At 49.4% G+C, this 23,136-nt stretch overlaps 1 protein-coding gene across 1 annotated transcript in view; it reads left to right on the forward strand.

Annotated features, from left to right (window-relative positions):
• The window catches only part of LOC141051780 (N-acetyllactosaminide alpha-1,3-galactosyltransferase-like), a 130,121-nt gene that overhangs the window by 82,150 nt on the left and 24,835 nt on the right, over positions 1-23,136 (forward strand). The gene's annotated exons all lie outside the window — the stretch shown is intronic.

The raw sequence follows: 23,136 nt of genomic DNA on the forward strand, positions 1-23,136 counted from the left end.
TACGGAAGGGTTTATCAGAGACCGTAAAGGATGTTATGGTGGGATTTCCTGTTCCCTCTGGTCTGGATGATTCTATGTCATTAGCCATTCAAGTTGATCGGCGTTTACGTGAACGTAAGACTACATGGGAGGCGCTGCCACCTTTTGAACAAACGTCTGAACCTATGCAATGTGATGGGGTTTTGTCTAGGGCGCAACGTCAGGAGTTTAGAAGGCGTAATAAGCTGTGTTTTTTCTGTGGAGACGCCTCTCATACTATTTCTGTCTGCCCTAAATGAGAGAAATGTTTTGCACACACATTTGCTGTGGGCAGTGTACAACCTAAGTTCCTTTTGGCAATTACTCTGATCTGCTCCTTATCCACGTTTTCTACTAAGGCTTTCGTGGATTCAGGAGCAGCGTTGAATCTGATGGATTTTGACTTTGCTAAATGCTGTGGTTTTTCCATGACGCCTCTGCAGACGCCTATTCCTTTGAGAGGTATTGATGCTACTCCTTTGGCGGAGAATAAACCTCAGTTTTGGACACAGGTGATAATGCGAATTGCCCCAGACCACCAAGAAAATTGTAAATTTTTGGTGCTGCATAATTTGCATGATACTATTGTTCTGGGTTTTCCCTGGTTGCAAACTCATAATCGAGTTTTGGATTGGAAGTCTGGGTCTGTGGTGAGTTGGGGTTGTCAGTGTATTCTTAGGGACGCTCCTGTTTTCTCCACCTCTCCTCAGTCTCATGATATTCCTGATTATCTAGCCGATTTTTCTGACGTATTTAGTGAGAGTAAGTCTGCGTCTGCCTCCTCATAGGAGTTATGACTGTGCAATTGAGTTGATGCCTGGGTGTAAATTTCCCAAGGGTCGGCTTTTCAACTTATCAGTACCCGAGCATGATGCTATGCGGTCCTATATTAAGGAGTCATTGGAGAAGGGTCATATTAGACCATCCTCCTCACCTTTAGGTGCTGGGGTTTTTTTGTGGCCAAGAAAGATGGTTCATTAAGACTGTATTGATTAGCGTTCCCTTCACAAAATGACTGTTAAATATCAGTACCCGTTACCTCTTATGTCTGATTTATTCTCCAGCGTTAAGAGTGCCTGCTGGTTTACTAAGCTTGACCTCAGGGGGGCGTATAATCTTATTCGCATCAAGCACGGGGATGAATGGAAGATGGCGTTTAATACTCCGGAGGGACATTGTGAGTACCTGGTGATGCCTTTTGGGCTCACTAATGCCCCTTCTGTCTTCCAGTCCTTTATGAATGATATTTTCCGTGACTTTGTGGATAAGTTTTTGATCATCTATCTGGATGATATTTTGATCTTTTCTAGTGATTGGGATTCTCATGTGGAACACGTCCGGACTGTGTTCCGGATTTTGAGGGAGAATTGCCTGTTTGTTAAGGGATCAAAATGCCTCTTTGGTGTACAGAGGATTTCATTTTTGGGATTTATGTTGTCTCCATCGACTATTGAAATGGACCCGGCCAGGCTACAGGCCATTTTTGATTGGGTTCAGCCTACTTCTTTGAAGGCCCTCCAGACGTTTTTGGGTTTTGCCAATTTCTATCGTAAATTTATTGGTAATTTTTCTGGTATTGTCAAACCACTGACTGATCTGACCAAGAAGGGCGCTGATGTGCTGAATTGGTCTCCTGAGGCTGTCTCAGCATTTCAGGAGCTTAAGTGGAGATTTACTTCAGTTCCAGTTTTACGGCAACCTGATGTCTCAATTCCATTTCAGGTGGAGGTAGATGCTTCTGAGATTGGTGCAGGAGCTGTTTTGTCCCAAAAAGACCCTGTGACTTCTAAGATGAATCCCTGTGCCTTCTTTTCTCGAAAGTTCTCCCCATCTGAATGCAACTATGACATGGGGAATCGGGAATTGTTGGCCATGAAATGGGCATTTGAGGAGTGGAGACATTGGTTGGAGGGAGCTAGACATCAAGTTGTGGTCCTCACCAATCACAAAAATTTGATTTATCTGGAGTTGGCCAAACGCTTGAATCCTAGGCAGGCTAGATGGGCCTTGTTTTTCACGCGTTTTAATTTTGTGGTCTCTTTTCTTCCGGGCACTAAGAATGTTAAGGCAGATGCCCTTTCTAGGAGTTTCTTTGCCGATTCTCTTAATGTGACCGAGCCTACTACCATCCTAGGTGAGGGGGTAGTTCTTTCTGCCATATCGCCCGATTTGAGACGTGCCCTGGAGGAATTTCAGGAGGATAAACCTGAGCGTTGCCCTATGGGAAAATTGTATGTTCCTCACCAGTGGAGAAAGAGAGTGATGTCTGAAATTCATTGCACCGCATTGGCTGGTCACCCAGGCATTTTTGGTACCAGAGATTTGGTGAGTCGTTCTTTTTGGTGGCCTGCCTTATCTCGTGACGTTAGGAATTTTGTTCAGTCCTGTGGGACTTGTTCTCGGTCTAAACCCTGTTCTCGTTCTAGTGGGTTGCTGATGCTCCTGCCGGTGCCCAAGAGACCGTGGACCCATATCTCAATGGATTTTATTTCTGATCTTCCTGTCTCTCAGAGAATGACTGTTATCTGGGTGATTTGTGATAGATTTTCGAAGATGGTCCATCTTGTACCACTCCCAAAATTGCCATCTTCCGCTGAGCTGGTGCCGTTGTTTTTACAACAGGTGGTTCGGTTACATGGGATTCCTGAGAACATTGTGTCCGACAGAGGAGTCCAGTTTGTTTCCAGATTCTGGAAAGCCTTTTGTTCCAATCTGGGAATTCAGTTATCCTTCTCCTCCACGTTTCATCCCCAGACCAATGGACAGACTGAGAGAACAAACCAGACCTTGGAGTCTTATTTACGATGTTTTATATCTGCTGATCAGGATGATTGGGTCTCATTTTTGCCCTTGGCCGAATTCGCACTGAACAATAGAGCTAATTCTGCCACTTTGATGTCACCCTTTTTCTGTAATTTTGGGTTTCATCCTCGATTCTCTTCATGGCAAGTGGAATCTTCGTCTTGCCCAGGTGTGGACACTGTGGTTGAGAGAATGCAGCAGATATGGGACCAAGTGGTGGATAAGTTGTCACTCTCTCAGGAAAAGGCCAAGTGATTTTCCAACCGGCATAGGACCATTGGTCCCCGGTTTAAAGTGGGTGATATGGTTTGGTTGTCGTCAAAGAATATTCCTATGAAGGTTGCATCTCCAAAATTTTAGCCAAGATTTATTGGACCTTATAAGATTTTGGAGATTCTTAATCCTGTTTCTTTTCGATTGGCTCTTCCAGTTACGTTCAAGACCAATAACGTATTTCACAAGTCTCGGTTGAAGAGGTTTGTTGAGCCAGTGGTTCCTATGGCAGCACCTCCTGACCCTGTGTTGGTTGAAGGCAATATGGAATATGAGGTAGAGAAAATTCTGGATTCTCGTTTGGTTAGACGGAGACTCCAGTATTTTGTCAAATGGAAGGGTTATGGCCAGGAGGATAATTCTTGGGTCTCTGCCTCTGATATTCATGCCAATAGATCGGTTCGTGCTTTTCACCGGGCCCATCCTGATCTGCCTGGTGGCGTGGATGGGGGGTTCGGTGACCCCTCCTCAAGGGGGGGTACTGTTGTGAGCTCATTTTTCGGTCCACCAGTTGTGAGTTCTCCTTCCAGGCTCCCTCTGGTGGTAACTGGAGGTAGTGAGGCTGATTTAATCAGTAGAAATTTGCCACCTGATAATGAGGATGACGATTGGACCTCAGGAATCTCAGACTGGATTTAAGACAGCCGGCGCCTTAGTCTGGTGCTGGTGATTCCTTCTGGCATGTCAGTTCTTGGTTTTCAGCTCTGTTCCAGTCATCTAAAGCTAAGTATTTCTGCTAATGTTCACACTTGATTTTGTTGGTCTATTCAGTTTTTTTGTGTGGTCAGCCAGCCCCGGCTGGGGCTGCGCTAAATTTCCACTCTTATTTATCTGTATTTGCCAATTTGCTTTTTGTCCCTTATTAGATTGGCCTCTTTTTGCTCTGTCTCAGAATATTTCAGAGTGCTGATATAGTGGGAGAAGTCTAGTGAATTCAGGGTTAATTTTGCTATCAGAAGTGTTGGACTTTATTTTTGTAGGGTTTTTTGCAGATTGCAGACAGTGTCTTTCCTATCCTTTCTAGTTAGTTTGGGCCCCATCGTTTGCTCAGCCTATTTTCCTGCCTGTGTTTGTGCTTTCATCTTGTTTCACCGTCAATACATGTGTGGGGGCTGTCTTTCCTTTGGGGTCTGCTCTGGGGCAGTTAGTTTTCCCCTTTTCTTGCTTCAGGCTTATTTAGTCCTCCGGCTGTGACAAAGCGTCTAGGACCATCTTAGGTATGCTCCACGGCTGCTGCTAGTTGTGTGGTTAGGATCAGGGATCTGCAATCTGCATAGTTACCAACCTCTCTGGTTTTCTGTGACTTAGCTTGTTTTGTTTTTTTTCTCCTCGGTGACCCATTCATAACAGCGTGGCCTAAAATTTGCGCAACCTTTGTCCCTCTTTCCCTTCTTCAAAAGTTGGGAGGTATGCAGACTGTTGACCTCCTATAAGACATACTGAGTGTTGGCCTCCTATTAGGCCCCCTATAAGACATACAGAGTCTCGGCCTCCTATTAGGCCCCCTATAAGACATACTGAGTGTCGGCCTCCTATTAGGCCCCCTATAAGACATACAGACTGTCGCCCTCTTAGATACTGTACAGACCGCACTCTCTGCCTATGTACGGCATATAGGAGGATGATAGTGTGGTCTGTATATGACATATTAGGCCATATAAGAGTGTGTTCTGTGTGTATCATATACAGTCATATGTTAAAGTTTGGGCACCCCTATTAATGTTAACCTTTTTTCTTTATAACAATTTTGGTTTTTGCAACAGCTATTTCAGTTTCATATATCTAATAACTGATGGACTCAGTTATATTTCTGGATTCAAATGAGGTTTATTGTACTAACAGAAAATGTGCAATCTGCATTTTAACAAAATTTGACCAGTGCAAAAGTATGGGCACCTCAACATAAAAGTGACATTAATATTTCGTAGATCCTCCTTTTGCAAAAATAACAGCCTCTAGTCGCTTCCTGTAGCTATTAATGAGTTCCTGGATCCTGGATAGAGGTATTTGTGACCATTCCTGTTTACAAAACAATTCCAGTTCAGTTAAGTTTGATGGTCGCCGAGCATGGACAGCCCGCTTCAAATCATCCCACAGATGTTCAATGATATTCAGGTCTGGGGACTGGGATGGCCATTCCAGAACATTGTAATTGTTCCTCTGCATGAATACCTGAGTAGATTTGGAGCGGTGTTTTGGATCATTGTCTTGCTGAAATATCCATCCCCTGCGTAACTTCAACTTCGTCACTGATTCTTGCACAGTATTGTCAAGAATCTGCTGATACGGAGTTGAATCCATGCGACCCTCAACATTAACAAGATTCCCGGTGCCGGCATTGGCCACACAGCCCCAAAGCATGATGGAACCTCCACCAAATTTTACTGTGGGTAGCAAGTGTTTTTCTTGGAATGCTGTGTTTTTTAGCCTCCAATGTGCATAACGCCTTTTTGTATGACCAAACAACTCAATCTTTGTTTCATCAGTCCACAGGACCTTCTTCCAAAATGTAACTGGCTTGTCCAAATGTGCTTTTGCATACCTCAGGCGACTCTGTTTGTGGCGTGCTTGCAGAAATGGCTTCTTTCGCATCACTCTCCCATACAGCTTCTCCTTGTGCAAAGTGCGCTGTATTGTTGACCGATGCACAGTGACACCATCTGCAGCAAGATGATGCTGCAGGTCTTTGGAGGTGGTCTGTGGATTGTCCTTGACTGTTCTCACCATTCTTCTTCTCTGCCTTTCTGATATTTTTCTTGGCCTGCCACTTCTGGGCTTAACAAGAACTGTACCTGTGTTCTTCCATTTCCTTACTATCTTCCTCACAGTGGAAACTGACATTTTAAATCTCTGAGACAACTTTTTGTATCCTTCCCCTGAAAAGCTATGTTGAATAATCTTTGTTTTCAGATCATTTGAGAGTTGTTTTGAGGACTAGCCCATGATGCCACTCTTCATAGGAGAATCAAATAGGAGAACTACTTGCAAGTGGCCACTTTAAATACCTTTTCTCATGATTTGATACACCTGGCTATGAAGTTCAAAGCTCAATGAGGTTACAAAACCAATTTAGTGCTTCAGGAAGTCAGTAAAAAGTAGTCAGGAGTGTTCAAATCAAGAAAATGATAAGGGTGCCCATACTTTTGCACCGGTCAAATTTTGTTTAAATGCAGATTGCACATTTTCTGTTAGTACAATAAACCTCATTTGAATCCAGAAATATAACTGAGTCCATCAGTTATTAGATATATGAAACTGAAATAGCTGTTGCAAAAACCAAAATTGTTATAAAGAAAAAAGGTTAACATTAATAGGGGTGCCCAAACTTTAACATATGACTGTATAGGAGGCACAAGCAGAGATTGTGATCTGTGATGCTGCATCATGTCATGTGTATGAGCAGGGCCGGTTTTAGGCCAAGTGGGGCCTTAGGCCAATTTTAAAATGGGGCCCCAAATGCTAACATATTGCACATCACACAGAAGCATTTCGGTTGTAGTTACATGCGCTGAGTTCAAGACGCTAAATGAGTGCGATCAACAATATTGAAGTCGTTCAACGCTTGTTTCCCGGCCTCTTTCCACCATCTGAGAAAGAATGATGGGGCAGAACGATCACTAATGGATCAATCTGTCCCCATACAGTATCACGTTATCAGCAGCATATCTACAGTTTACACCCCATAGTCTTCCATATAATATAATGTCCCCCATAGTCCTCCATATATAATCTGCCCCATAGTCCTACATATAGTATAATACACTCCTCAGTCCTTCATATTTTAAAATACACTCAGTCCTCCATATAATATAATACACTCCTCCATATATTAAAATACGCTGCTCAGTCCTCCATATAGTTTAATACACTCCTCATAGAGCTCCATATAGTATAATACACCGCCAGTCATCCATGTAGTACAATTCACTTCCCATAGTATAATGCACCCCATAGTTCTTCATATAGTATAATGTATTCCCCATAGTCCTCGATACAGTATAATGCAGCCCACATAGTATAATGCAGCCACCCCACAGAGTATAATGCAGCTCCGCCATACAATATAATGTAACCCCCATAGAATATAATGTAGCCCCCCTCTTATAGTATAATGCAGCCACCCCTGAGAGCATGATGTAGCCACCCCACAGAATACAATGTAACCCCCCATAGAATATAATGCAGCCCCCCCTCATATAGTATAATGCAACCACTCCATAGAATATATGGCAGCCCCTTATATAGTGTAATGTAGCCCCTCCATAGAATACAATTTAGCCCTCCTCATATAGTATAATGCAGCCCCAATAGAATATAATGTAGCCCCCTCAAAGTATAATAAAGCCCCCTACAATATAAATTAGCCCTCCATAAAATATAATGCAGCCCCCCGTAGAATACAATGTAGCCTCCTCATATAGTATAATGTAGCCCCTTCATAGAGTATGATGCGATCACCCACATAGAATATAATAAAGATAATACAGCCCCCCATAGAATATAATGTAGCCCCGAATAGAATAGAATATAACCCACCTCCCCATAGAATATAATCTAGCACACCATATTATATAACACAGCCTCCCCCCATTGAATATAATGTACCCCCATGGTATATAACACAGCCACATAGCATATAACATAGCCCACATAGTATATAGCACAGCCCCAAATGGTATACAGCACAGCACCATGGCATACAGCACAACCCCCCATTGGTATACAGCACAGCCCCCTATTGGTATACAGCACAGCGCCATGGTATACAGAACAGCCCCACATGGTATAAAGCACAGCCCCACATGATATATAGCACAGCATTACATGGTATACAGCACAGCACCACATGGTATACAGCACCATGGTATACAGCACAGCCCCACATAATATACAGCACAGGTATACAGCACAGCTCCTCATGGTATACAGCACAGCCCAACATGGTATATAGCACAGCCCCCCATTGGTATATAGCACATCCCCCATTGGTATACAGCACAGCCCCCCTTTGTTATACAGCACAGCCCCCCTTTGTTATACAGCAGGGGGCCCCAGAAACCTATTTTTCCTCACATTGGGGACCCATCAGGGAGGGTGCAGAGACAGCAGAGCAGCTCACCATGCCAGGCTAGCCAGCTCTACACAGGGCAGGCCGCAGGGCAGGAGTCAGAGTCAGACAGAGGGAGCCTGGCAGAGAACACACAGCACACACACCACCACACAGCCGGGCCTGCACTGCAGGACAGCGGGAGTCGGGAGCTGGCAGAGCAGAGCTGCCTGACTCTGAGGAGTGGACTGGCCTCCACTTCCTCCTCCGGACCCCTCTGGCCTCTTCCTCCTCATCCTCCAGATCCCTCTAGCCTCTTCCTCCTCCGGACCCCTCTTCCCTCCTCTTCCTCCTCCAGACCCCTCTGGCCTCTTCCTCCTCATCCTCCAGAGCCCTCTGGCCTCTTAATCCTCTGGACCCCTCTGGCGTCTTCCTCCTCCAGATACCTCTGGCCTCTTCCTCCTCATCCTCCGGACCCCTCTGGCCTCTTCCTCCCCCAGATACCTCTGTCCTCTTCCATGGAGACTCTTTGTTCCCCCTCCTCTCCAGGGACACAGACCACCCGTCACCCACTCACTCTAGACTCTACTCACCGGACCGGAGCGCAGTACACAGAGTCTGAGGCGAGCAGAGTAGGAGTGGGAGCAGCAGCAAGGAGAGCAGAGCTCGGCGGTGTCCTCTTGTCTCACACGCTGCTACGCTATTAGTCAGCCAGCAGCCAGCTACAGAGCCGAGAAGCAGAGTGCGGGGCGTGTCACCGCCCATCAAGAACAGCGACGTCATGCGGCATTGCGGCAGTGTCCTGGGACCTGGGGTGAGTCATCAGAGTCAGTGGAGCTGGAGCCAGAGCCAGCAAAGGGGACGCCGCGTCAGCGCCTCAGACGGGGGTACGCCAGGCCTGAGCGCTATGGTATGTGTACGCGCGCGTCCCTGCAAATTATGGGACGCGCTTTTAAAGGGCCCCCACACTTAAAGGGGCAGCATTTTTAAAGGGCCCCCAGCGACCCACAGGGCCCACCGGGCATTTACCCGGTACCCCGCCAGGCCAGACCGAGCCTGGCTGCTGCCACCCCTGGTTCAGCTATAGCAACACGCACTAGCCAGCAGCGAGCAGCTCTTGGGACCAAGTCCTTCTTTCGGCCTACTGAGCATGCTCGTGGGATGACCTCTCATTGGAGGTCAGAGGTCACATGCTCAGGTCCTATTGCTGCTTCGATTGGACCCCTGGGAAGGTCCCGGAAGGCTGCAACTATAAAAGGTTCTCATAGCCGCCCGGCCATGTGCTAGTATAAAACTTTACTTGTGTGTGTGTGGATGTATGAATGTCTAGTGACTGACACATTATGATCCCCTACCCTCTGGTTGTGCATATAGAAGGGTGTTTGAGCTAAATAGCGCCAGACTGTGCAATCCAGCACTAGGCACGAGTATACTGCGTCAAATCAGCAGCGACCGCCAGTGTGGTGCCGTGCGCAATTTGTGCACTTTCCAAGCCCTAGTTAGGGTGGTTAGTGGCGTCCGCCAGAGCGGTGCTGCACGCAAGTAGTACGCTAAATCTATTAGCGTAGTCTCTCCCTGGCACCACAGCTGCGGCGCCGAGCACTAGTGGGTCTAGCGGGACTCTAATTCTAAACCTCAAAGAGAATAATTTAGGGTTCAAAAAATCAAGTAGTATACCAGAAAGCAGAAAAAGAAGAACCCCTAAAATATAACTTTTAATTTAATGATTAAAAGAGACATATATATGTGAAGTCACAAAATACCAGGGGGTCCAATATCAATCAAACAATGTCCATTTTCAAAAGTCAATATATATCAGAGGGGCAATGGGCTAGAATACCCTATTATACCGTAATACAGCCCTTCCTGACCGCGGAGGTTGGCACCCTAATTGTAGATGACATGGCGCCCCGGCTCAACGTCGGCGTCCCTAGTACCGCCCTAGACCACCCTGCGTATACAAAAAAGGACACACAAAAAGAAACCACACACACATCTATGATACTGAAAACAATGATTAACCCCTTTCTGACATCAGACGTACTATCCCGTCCATGGGACCCGGGCCCCTATGCCCATGGACGGGATAGTACGTCTAGCGCGATCAGCGGCGCCCACGTGGTGAGCGCCGCTGATCGCGGCCGGGTGTCAGCTGATTATCACAGCTGACACCCGGCAATATGTGTCAGGGGTGGTCATGGACCGCCCCGACATGTTAACCCCTTGCACACCGCGATCAAGCACGATCGCGGTGTACCGGGGGTTAAAGGGAAGCATCGGCAGGGAGGGGGCTCCCTTCGTGCTTCCCTGAGCCCCCCCACAGCAGCGCAATGTGCAGCGCTGCTGCGGGGGGCTCTTTCCCTGCAGGTCCCCGGATCCAAGATGGCGACGGGGACCTTCGGAGAGCTGCAGGGAGATGGCTTCCTCAGTGCCTGCAAAGCGCAGGCAAGGAGGAAACCTGCACACTGCCTGTGACAGATTGCTGATCTGTCACAGTGATCTGTGATGTGACAGATCAGCTATCTGTCATAGGAAATTGATGTCCCACCTGGGACAACCTAATAAAGTTAAAAAAAAGTGTAAAAACAATTTTTTAAAAATCGCCAAATAAATAAAAAAAAAAAAAAAAATTCCCTGATTCATTTTTTGGAAATAAAAAAAAAACAATAAAAGTACACATATTTGGTATCGTCGCGTCCGTAACGACCTGCCCTATAAAACTGGCCCATTAGTTAATCCCTTTAGCGAACCCCTTAAAAAATAAAAAGCAAAGCAAAAAATAATGATTTATTATCATACCGCCGAACAAAAAGTGCAATAACGCGCGATCAAAAAGACGCATATAAATATCCATGGTACCGCTGAAAACGTCATCTTATCCTGCAAAAAATGAGCTGCTACACAGCATCATCAGAGAAAAAATAAAAAAGTTACAGCTCGCAGAATAAAGCGATGCAAAAATAATTACTTTTTATATTAAATTGTTTTTATTGCATAAAAGCGCCAAAACATAAAAAATTGACATAAATGAGGTATTGCTGTAACCGTACTGACCCGAAGAATAAAACTGCTTTATCAATTTTACCACACGCGGAACGGTGTAAACGCACCCCCAAAAGAAATTCATGAAACGCTGGTTTTTGTTCATTCTGCGTCCCAAAAATCGGAATAAAAAGCGATCAAAAAATGTCACGTGCCTGAACATGATACCAATAAAAACGTCAACTCGTCCCGCAAAAAATAAGACCTAACATGACTCGGTGGGTCAAAATATGGAAAAATTATAGCTCTCAATATGTGGTGATGCAAAAACTATTTTTACAATAAAAAGCGTCTTTTAGCGTGTGACAGCTGCCAAACACAAAAACCGCCATAAATAGTAAATCAAGCCCCCCATTATCACCCCCTTAGTTAGGAAAAAATAAGAAAATTAAAAAATGTATTTATTTCCATTTTCCCTTTAGGGTTAGGGCTAGGGTTAGGGCTGAGATTAGGATTAGGGGTATGTTGGGGTTAGGGTTGGAGTTAGAATTGGGGGTTTCCACTGTTTGGGCACATCAGGTGCTCTCCAAACGCAACATGACGTCTGATCTCAATTCCAGCCAATTCTGCATTGAAAAAGTAAAATGGTGCTCCTTCCCTTCCAAGCTCTACCATGCACCCAAACAGTGTTTTACCCCCACATATAGAGTATCAGCCTCCTCAGGACAAATTGCAAAACAACCTTTGGGGTCCAATTTCTCCTGTTGCCCTTAGGAAAATAAAAAATTTGGGGGCAAAAATATAATTTTTGTGGGAAAAAAATATGATTTTTTTATTTTCACGCCCGGGCATTATAAACTTCTGTGAAGCACTGGGGGAGTTCAAAGTGCTCACCACACATCTAGATAAGTTCCTTAGGGGGTCTAGTTTCCAAAATGGGGTCACTTGTGGGGGGATTCCACTGTTTAGGTACATCAGGGGCTTTCTAAACGCGACATGGTGTCCGATCTCAATTCCAGCCAAAAAAGTCAAATGGCGCTGCTTCCCTTCCGAGCTCTGCCATGCGCCCAAATAGTCGTTTACACCCACATATGGGGTATCAGTGTACTCAGGACAAATTGCACAATAACTTTTAGGGTCCTGTTACCCTTTGGAAAATAAAAATTGGGGGTGAAAAGATCATTTTTGTGGAAAAAATATGATTTTTTAATTGTACCGCTGTACGTTATAAACTTCTGTGAAGCCCTTGTGGGTTCAAAGTTCTCACCACATATCTAGATAAGTTCCTTGGGGGGTCTAGTTTCCAAAATGGGGTCACTTGTGGGGGGTTTCCACTGTTTAGGTACATCAGGGGCTCTCCAAACGTGACATGGCGTCAGTACAGCAGGCTGCTTCTCACAGACACAGGAAAACCAGGAAAACACAGTCACATGCTCTCCCTGTGTGAGCCTCTGGGAGTTTTTTTTTTACTTTATAAACAGCATATAAATCTAGCAACTAAACACTCATAGACAGGAATGGAGTTGTTTCACCAAACCTATTGCAACACATGGTCACTCAACATTGCCTCATAGGGGTCATACTCACTTGCGAGAGACTCGCACGATTCTTGTGTGAGTCTCTCACATGAAAACCTGGCTCTGCCGCCGGCACTGAGACCGGAGCGTGCGGCTACATGTATTTCTATGCAGCCGCACACTCTGGTCCCAGTGCCGGCAGCAGTGCCAGGTTTTCATGCGAGAGACTCGCATGAGAATTATGCAAGTTTCTCGCAAGTGAGTATGAGCCCTTAGGAGGATTAAAGGAGTTGTTCAAGTAAAAAAAAACTTTGCCCAGGAAATGGGATATGTTAAAAAAAGAACAAACTCAGCCAAACTCAGCCAGATATAGTGTAAACCACGCCATGATTTATGCAAAAAGTAGAGATGCCACCACTCCACCAGCCAGACTGCTGCATCATGTGGCTGCCTGCAGTGGTCAGGTGAATTGATACGGACGTGATGGTCAGTATGTAATGCAGGGTGCCATTAGAATATGGATGGGTTTGTTATTTTGCACAAATTCCAGCCCCTAGGCAAAGTTTTATTTTGCCTGGACAATCAATTTAACATCATTAAAAGCTATCATTAATATCTCGGGCATCGGTGACCATCCAACCAATGCCTATTTTTATTCTTTAATAGCAAATATATAATTAAATAATAATCACTCACATGATGTTTAATTATGAAAACACAAGAAAAATGTGAAAGAATCACATACTTTGTCTGGGAGTGGGAAGTGATGAATGTTTGTAACTGTGACGTGGCCAGGGTGGTAGTCATAGCGAGGTGTTCCCACACCCTGGCACATTGCAAAGAAAACATAATGTTCCATCACGTTTGCAGATCCTGCTGATCTCATAGTCCCGTCTCCAGACGATATCACACACTCAGGAACAGACACTGTCTTACTCTTTAACAATGTAAGTTTACTTGATAACAAATAATGCATGGCAGTTTCAGTACAGCACAAGTTCCTGTTTTGAGCCTGAGCTTTCACTCTCAATGCTGGCTCGTCTAGCCTCTGAGATGTTCTTCCTGGCTCTGCGGTCCCATTTTCAGCCTGAGCATTCCCTCTCAATGCTGGTTCCTCTAGCCTCTGAGATGCTTATCCTGGCTCTGCGGTCCCATAACTCAGCCTGAGCTTTCCTTCTTAATGCTGGCATCTCTAGCCACTGAGATGCCCTTCCTGGCTCTGCGGTCCCATAACTCAGCCTGAGCTTTCCTTCTTAATGCTGTCTCCTCTAGCCACTGAGATGCCCTTCCTGGCTCTGCGGTCCCATAACTCAGCCTGCGCTTTCCTTCTCAATGCTGGTTCCTCTAGCCTCTGAAATGCTCGTCCTGGCTCTGCGGTCCCATATTCAGCCTGAGCTTTCCCTCTCAATGCTGGCTCCTGTAGCCTCTGAGATGCTCGTCCTGGCTCTGTGGTTCCATTTTCAACCTGAGCTTTCCTTCTCAATGCTGGCTCCTCTAGCCTTTAAGATGCTCATACTGGCTCTGAGGTCCCCATATTCCTGCTCCTACTTTCCCTTACTGGTTCCCACTCCAGCTCCCCTTCACTGGGAGATGAAAAAGGTTTCTCTGTCATGATTCGAGCCATAGGCCCCAAATTCTCTAAGGGATACCATCATACCAAGTGGCGGTCAACATCATTCTGCTTTTCTCAAGCGTTCTGTGCCTTTCCGACCCGTACTGTGTGACCCTCTGGCCTGTTCTACCTTCTCCTAAATCACTCTCCACACTCTTACCCCTCCCAACTTGGTAATCCCCTTATTTCCTTACGTATTCCTATAATGGCACCCTATGCATTCCCTACATCCTTATAGAACCCCCTGACTTCCCTTGTATACTTACGAAAATATTTTTTAATGTCTCAAACGCTGTATGGCAATCTTCTCAGTCCGGTCCGATGGGCGAGGTTTCGTGCCTCTACCTCACTCCCATCAGCTGTTGCTCGCCATCCTACTTCATGGATAACGCCTCTTGCACCATGCGACATCTCTCACCTGTCAGAAATATTGCGTTTTGCACCTGCGCAGTATGCTTTGCCCAACTGTGGGCAAAGCCAAAAAAGAGAAGTGTGCATGTGCTGGCAAACGTAGTTCCGGTACATGTGTCGGTGTGTGGGAGGAACGGCCCCCGTCGAGTGTCCGAGCCGGAACCAAAGGAGCCGTCATCCGGGTTCCAGGGGAAACTCTTCCCGGGGGACAGAATTCGGGGACGGACCGTTCTGACAGACAGATGGGCTGGGGGAGGGACCAGTATAAAAGAGGCGGGGAATTCCCCGGACGATGAGTCAGCAGACCGGGACAGAGACTGCTGGAGAGAGTGGGAGCGACGGGAAGCTAGAGCGACTCACCAGTGCGATAGAGGACGCTCACTGAGGACTCCAGAGGGACGGTGCCAAGGCGATAGTCCGAGACTTGCTGCCCTGCTCCAGCCCGCGGCCACTGCGGCCCCAGTTCAACCCGCGGCCGTTGCCGCCTCCTCTCAGCCCACGGCTGCGGCCTACCCGCAGTCACCCTCGGCTGCTGCCGCCTCTCCTCAGCGAGCGGCTGCGGCCTGTTCCCCACCACCCGCAGCCGCCCCATTCTCGCCCGTGGCCGTGGCAAGTACCGCGCCGTCGGCGGCCACCACCATCCCGCTCCGGCCCGCAGCAGGGGCCGGGCCTCTGCTGACTGCGGACTCCCCGTCGCAGCCGTTAGCTGCGCAGGTGGCCTGTCATATGCCACCGCACATCGCTGCCGCTGGCCCCAGTCTGGGGGCTGCGGCCCACCCGTCCAAGGACTTCGCCGGGTCTTGTGGGGCTCCAGTGTTCCCAGCGCATTGGAGGGCGCGAAGTCTCCATTAACGCCTCAGCAACTGGGCCCAGCAACTACTACGCCGAAAGACCACCAACCCGAATGGCGAGGGATGTCTGGACAGCAGCTAAGTTGACTTTTCAATTAAGGACCCGTAGTGGGCCAAACCGCGGCCCTATAGTGACCGGCTATTGCCGGAAGTAGTCGTGTTCTACTTATTGGTGTTTGCTTGTCTAGAGCCCCTGCGAGGGCAACACATGTTACCCTTTTTGTGTTCAAGCCGTGACTGAGGAAAGTTCCCCCAGTCTTATAAAAGTTATTTTGGAGAGCACCAGTTTGTCTCGCGACTCGTCACTGCATCCTGCGTACCTGCGAATACCACATTTGGCGTAGTCGGCAGGATGCAGTCTCCGAGCGCAGACAGCGGTGTGCCTGATCAGAGTAGGGCTGCGGGCGCTGCGAATGACGGGGGTCCCCGGTCCAGCATCTCCCTGGGGGCTATGCTGAGTAACCTGCCCCGGTTTTCTGGCTCTGATACGCTGTTGTGGAGCTGGACAGAACGTATGTGGGGCCTTTTCCACATGCACCCCATGACCCCCGATTTAGAGGCTGAGGTGGCCCTTATGGTGCTAGATGGGGAGGCCCGGAAGTCGGTAATGTTGAGACCCCCGGGGCGTAGTAACACCTTCGCCAGGGTCCTGCAGATCCTGGAAGAGACCCACGGGGATCCAACAGATGTGGGAGAGTTGAGAACCCGGTTGTTCAGTCGGATGCAGGGGGAGACCATCACCCAGTATATGAACGGCCTCCAGGAGCTACACACCGCCATAGAAAGGAAGGACGGAATAGGGGTAGGGCCCATCGACATTACCCTGTGTGACCTGCTAGTGACTGGGCTCCGGGACCCGCTAATCAAGCAGGCATTGCGGGAACAGGTTCGAGTGAACCCGCGGTTAGCCTTTTCTGAAGTGGGGAGTCAGGCCCGGGTGCAAGACCAAGAGCAGGGGATGACGGCTCCTTTGGGGAAGGCCCGGGCATGGAGTCCTCCGTAAGCGTTGTCGAAGAACCCCAATGGATTGAGGAAATGAGACAAGAACTGAAGAGTATCCGGGGAGAGCTGGCCGAAGTGAAAAAAAAGAACGGAGCCCGCGCCTGGCTGACCTGGCTACAATTCCGGGCCTTGGGGGCCTCGCAATACCCGGAGTGCCCGAGCCTCACCGCCCCGGTGTTATGAGTGTGTAGAACTGGGCCACTTCACACGGGAGTGTCCGCGGCGTGGGAGATACCCACCCTGGCGGACATTAAACTAGAGGGCTCCGGGCATGGGGGACGCCGCTCGGAGCCGGAAGCCACAACGAGGGGTGGTGGAAGTCCCGAAGGACTGGTCACAAAGTGCCCAATAGTATGGGCCGAAGTTGAGGGTCGTGCTGTGCGGTGCCTAGTGGATACGGGGTTGCAGGTGACTACCATGCCAGCAACGTACTTCCGGCAGCATTTCCTGGAAGTGGCAAGGCCCCAGTGGGGGCCCATAATACGACTAGTGGCTGCAAACCAACTGCCGGTACCTGTTGCCGGGGTGGTGTGGCTTCAGATGACATTGTGTGGAAAATCCCTCGGTCGCCGGGGAGTGGTCTTGACTCAAGGAGAGACTAACGACCGTCATGCGATCATCTGGGGCATGAATGTACCACGGGAGTTCGGCAATCTACTCCTCAACGATTCCACGCAGGAGACCCTAAGTCAGTGAGGTTCTCGCACGGCCCAGGGACAGGTCTTCCAGCGGTTGGTGCAGGAGGCGCGAGTGCTCCAGGAGTGTCAGGAGGGTGAGGCGCTGGGCAAGGTCATCGCGCCGGCGGCCCCCCCACTCGTGCTTGCTTTGGGGCAGACGGTGGTGGCTCTGCAGATCCGCGCCCCGATACCACTGGAGGGAGTGGAGGTGCAGGTGGAACCATGTTACTCAGAGCGCCTGCACCCTGGCATCCTGGTGGCCCGCTCCCCAGCCACAGTGCGGGAGGGGACCGTCTTGGTACGCTGTGTCAACCTGGAAGATCAGGATATCACCCTGAAGCCCCGGGCCGAAATGGCCACACTAGTAAGGCCATTGGAGGAGCTGCTGCCGGACCCTGCAGTCCAGTTGCGGGTGCAACCCGAAGATCCCTGGGCAGTAACGGTACGAACTCAACAGGCTGCCGCGTCCGCGGCACAAGAAAAAGGTCGAGTCATTATGGAGAGAATGCGGGCTGACCTTTCCAGCTTAGCGCCAGCCCAGCTTCTCCAAGTAGAGACACTCCTTGGGCAATATTTGTGTCTTCGCCAGCCACGAGGACGACTTCGGATGTACCACGGCCATCACGCATGGGATCCCCACAGCAGGAGCGGCCCCCATCCGGGAGCGGTATCGGCAAATACCACCGCAGCTATATCAGGAAGTGAAAACTCTATTAGCCCAAATGCTCCGCAAGGGGGTCATACGAGAAAGCCAAAGCCCTTGGGCGGCCCCTATTGTCTTGGTTCGGAAAAAAGATGGCACGTTGCGGTTTTGCGTGGATTATCGGAAGTTGAACGCCTGCACCATCAAGGATTCGTATCCACTGCCCCGCATAGAAGAGTCTCTGTCCACCCTGGGGAATGCAACGTACTTTTCGACCCTTGACCTGGCCAGTGGGTACTGGCAAGTGCCGATGGTGGAGGAAGACAGAGCTAAGACGGCATTCATCCTTCCCATGTGACTGTTCGAGTTCAATCGGATGCCGTTTGGGCTGGCCAACGCCCCTGGAACTTTTCAGCGGTTGATGGAGCGGTGTCTAGGAGACCTCAACTTTGAAGCCACATTGATATACCTGGACGATATCATTATCTATTCCGCCACGTTCGAGGACCACCTGAGGCGGTTGGGGCAGGTGCTCGGCCGGCTGCAGAAGTACGGGTTAAAGGTAAAGGCCCAGAAATGCCACCTGTTCCACACCCAGATCGAGTACCTGGGGCATACCATCTCGGCAGAGGGCGTTCGACCATCCCTGAAGGTCGCTGCCATCCAGGGGTGGCCTACCCCCGAGACGGTGAAGGATGTGCGGGCCTTCTTGGGGTTGGCCGGCTACTACCGTCGGTTCGTGAAGAATTTTGCACGCCGAGCCCTGCAAGACCTGCTGAAGGGGGCTCCCGCCGGAGCGAATGGACGGAAGATCCAGTGGCAGCAACAGCAAGAAGATGCGTTTCAAGACCTCAAAGCTGCTCTCTCGGACGCCCCAGTACTGGCATATGCGGATTTTTCGCAACCGTTTATCCTGCATACCGACGGGAGCCTCCAGGGACTAGGAGCTGTGTTGTCACAGGTGCAGGATGGCCAGGAGAAAGTGATAGCCTATGGTAGCCGGTCGCTGCACGACTCAGAACGCAACCCGGACAATTATAGCTCCTTTAAGCTTGAGCTCCTCGCGGTAGTGTGGGCAATGACGGAGTGATTCGCAGAGTATCTGGCAGGCTCCGAAGTAGTAGTGCGGACCGTTAGCCCATTTGGAGAATGCCAAACTGGGGGCCCTAGAGCAGTGGTGGGTGGCTCGGATGGCCAAATTCAATTATAAGATCATCTACAAATGGGGAGCTGAAAACGTGCACGCCGACGTGCTCTCCAGAATCCGACACACCACCCCAGGGAGAAACCGAGACGATGAATTAGAAGCAGATGAAACGCCATTTGCCCTCACCACCGCCGCGCTTACAGTCAACATGCAAGAAGTGCCTCATCCGGGACTCCTAGGAGGGATGCTGGGACAACCCCGCAACAACTGGATCCAGCAGCAACAAGAAGATGCAGAAATTGGACTCCTGCGCCGATGGGTGGCCACCGGTAAATTGCCCATGGGCTCGCAGAGACAGACTTTGACCCACGATATGTTGCTGATGCTGCGCCAGTGGGAAAAACTAATCATCAAAAAGGGACTTTTATATCGAAAGGCCATGTCACGAACCACGTCAGCTATGATATGGCAGGTGATCGTGCCCGGAGCCCATCTCAACCAACTGGCCCGGGAAGCCCATGAAAAGGGGGCTCACTTTGGTGCTCAAAAGACTTTACAATGGTTGCAGCAGATAGTGTATCACCCACGCTTGCACGCTGCCGTAGAAGAAGCTTGTCGAACGGGTTGTGCACCGTAACATGTTACGACCATGTACGTCTACCGACCCCCCCCCCGCGACCCGAACCGAACCCCCAGGTCCCTAACCCCCTGCCTACGGTCTGGGACCTGGATGACGAAGAGGACTTCCCTGTCACATCTGCGGGGCGCCCCAGCAGTAGCAGTACAGTAGACCCGGAAATCCCACCAGAACCAACTAGTCGACCACCCTCCACCACCCCAGAAGACTCCACTACACCCGAGCTTCGACGCTCCGAGCGGTCAACAGCTGGCAAACCCCCTGAACGTTACGAACAGGACCAGTTCGTATGGCGACAAGGACTGTTGTCTCAAGAGACTAACCCAAGTCTACAAAAACCCTCGCCCGAGGACTGGCGAGCATACAGGGTGGGGGAGTGTGGGAGGAACGGCCCCCGTCGAGTGTCCGGGCCGACGAGAAACAGTCCAGGACGTTCTCACGCGATCAGCGATAACCAGCGGGGGAGCCGGTCGTAGGTAAGTATCAGACACAGCGATATCGCTAGCAATATTGCTATAACGTCACAGATTATAGCGATATTGCTAGCGATATCGCTTAGTGTGACAGGCCCTTAACACTTAGCCAACTTTTATGCAACATAGGAGAAGATATGATTTGTCCTCTTTACCAACAATGAATGACAACCCTTGTGATCTAGAAAACTTAAACTGATCACCAACTTGAATTTTACATCTAAACATTTATTTTTAACGTACTATAAAATTAACTGTATTAGCATTTATTTTTTTGCATCAGGCACTGGGGCGGCCATTTTTACTTGCTCATGTGTAAATGTCAATGTACGACACACACAGCAGACACATAGGAGACTGCGATCGTACACCAGCCGCATCTGACATACCATGGCTGTGTCAGTGGGAACTGTGCACATCTCCCGGCACAAGCAGGTTACGGCTGTGGGGGGCGAGGCAGTTTTATTGTAGCCCAGCACTGTACGCTGAGCTGCAATATCCCTGTGTCACCGTTATTTATAGCGGTGAGAGGTGGCAGGATGTCCGGGCATCAGGAAAGCAGCAGTGACAGCAGGTTTGGGCAGCGGTGGTGAGAACATGTGGAGAAGCCGGACATTGTATGACTAATGGCAGGCTACCATACTGTTCTCATCACTAGGTCACTGCCACCGCCTTGTTCTCATTAGTGTAAATAGCGGAGAGAACGGTGCTGTGGCAGGGACTTCTTACAGGTCAGATCACAGACATGTCCTCACCACTGCGATTACCACTTCAGCGTTCAAACGTCTCTGAACACTGTATCAGCTCGGCTCAGGCAGCGTAAAGCCTCATTAAGACAATTATGATCCACAAACATCTGAATGAGGCTTTACTGCTGCCTCTGGAAGGCGTGTAACAAGGGGGACAAGGGTGGTATTCCTGACCGAGTTCACCCAAAAAACACAGTCCACAGACACCCCTGCCCCTTGTACATGAAACACAGGATGGACACAGCTCCCCTCATGAGTTGCTTCTTTTTTCCCAGTCACTACAGTCCAGGCAATCACTATCCAGGGTCACAGGAGTAATCCAACAAAGATAACTTTAATTTTTGTAGGATAAACGAGGATAAACGAGGTAGAAATAGGTGATTGGGGAAAATACGATAGCGACTTCCTGCTCTTTCCCTACTCTTACTCACTAGCGTCTCGGCATCAGCCACAGCAGCGGTCACCGTTCATAAGCAAAGGTAGTGAAACTTCACTCGACGGAATCTGGACGCTTGCAGTCCCTTCGGCGGGGCACTCGCACAGTCCTGTGCCCATCTCACTGCCTGTGGGTCCGGGGCAGCAGATTCTGTCCCCTCCTGGGTCTGGCAATGTCCCGTTTGTTGCTGAGCTTCTGCCCAGGGCAAACCTGCCCTTGTGACTGAGTGAGGAGCAGGAGCTTCCTGCTGGCTTGAGGCTGCAAGTCCAGCCCCCTCAGTTAACCATTTCTGTCCCTGCCTCTAGTATGTGCTTTACAAGCACAGCACAACAGTTATACATGACACAGCTCATTTAACAGTGTAACACACAAGGGGATAACATTACAGCATAAGTGGTACATAACATTACACAACAGCATAAAACACATGACAATACATAAACATTTTACAATAAGGTTTTAACACATACTGTAGGTTCACCATCCGGGTACCGCATAAAGTGCACGGGACCAGCATGAAGGAGAGAGGGGCAGCAATGAGGTTCTCCGCCACCTCCTTACAGGTGCGTCAGATGAGATGACTATGGGTCGCCCTCCCAGGGCAGCGGGGTACTCTGTACCGGGCCGGTGTCAGGGGGATGTGTCACAGCGGCGGTGACCCGGTCCGTGGCCCTGGGCGCCCAAATCAATGGTGGTTTTAATGTAGTTTATGTGAATAGTTCGTGACGCCACCTGTGGTGTTCGGCAAGGGAGGTGTTAAGCCGACGCTGCATGTAGATCTGCTGGGACTGATGGTGTGGTGCAGCAAAGATGGTGTAGCTCCCCACAGGTGGAGCTGTAGTCCCAGGGCAGTGTTGGTGCTATGGATCCGGAGAGGCACAGGATGGTATGGATGCTGGTACCCAGATGTAGCGGTGCTGAATGTGTTAGCGCACAAATCAATGGAGGACACCAGAGCTTGCAGTTTCAAAGCTTTACTCACAGTTCATGGTACACACTGGTGCCTGCCTCCGTGCCGTGTCCTCCGGGGTAAAGACTCAGCCAACCTCACGGGCAAGTCAGGGCTCTCCTCTCCAACACTCAGCCAACATGTACCTTCCTGAACGACTCCGCCAATGCGCCTTGTGGTGTGAAGCACTCCAGTACTTAGTAACCCTGGAATGCCTCCTAAGAGATGTTCCTAGAACTCTACTTGCATGGCAGACAGCTGTAGCCTGCTTCGGGGACGCCTCACTTCCGGCTCTCTATCTGTGTTGCTGTTGTGCCTCAAGTCTTGGATGGGAGTAATGCACTTACAGCCAACTACTCCACCGGTGTCTGCTGCAGAACCATAAGTGTCCATACAACCTCGGGGACCGGACCCCGGCCTTGCGCTGAGAACCCGTCCTCAGACTCCTGACTGACTGTCCTTCTGTCAGACCGACCTCCTCCTCTGGGACTCACCCCAGTCTGACCTGTAATTCTAAACCTTCCCAATCTTTTATATGGATCTAAACTCCACCCACCTCCCAAGACATCCAGTGTTCCAAGCAGGGAACCACCAGAGGTGGTCTGCTACTCTCCAAGTACTGAGCCGCAATGTGGTTGTGCAGAACTACCCTGTTGTGTGGGGTGCGAGTGTTGGAGTGTGGAAAGGAGCTCCCAACTTACCCAGACGGTGGGGCACCACACCTTAGGAGAAGGTGCAGTACCTCTATGGCGACTGAGCCTCAGGGGCGCCACAACTAAGTGACCGGCTAATGAGCTGAACTTCAATGTACAGAGAGCAGAAACCAGTGACGTCTTTCACAGATGTCTGAATGAGGCTTTACACTGATTGTGAAGAGCTGCGTATGTGTGCAGAGTGCAGAAGCCGTGAA

This window comes from Dendrobates tinctorius, unplaced genomic scaffold (genome assembly GCF_039654945.1).
Source record: "Dendrobates tinctorius isolate UK_male_01 unplaced genomic scaffold, ASM3965494v1 ptg000158l, whole genome shotgun sequence".
Classification (NCBI taxonomy): Eukaryota; Metazoa; Chordata; class Amphibia; order Anura; family Dendrobatidae; genus Dendrobates; species Dendrobates tinctorius.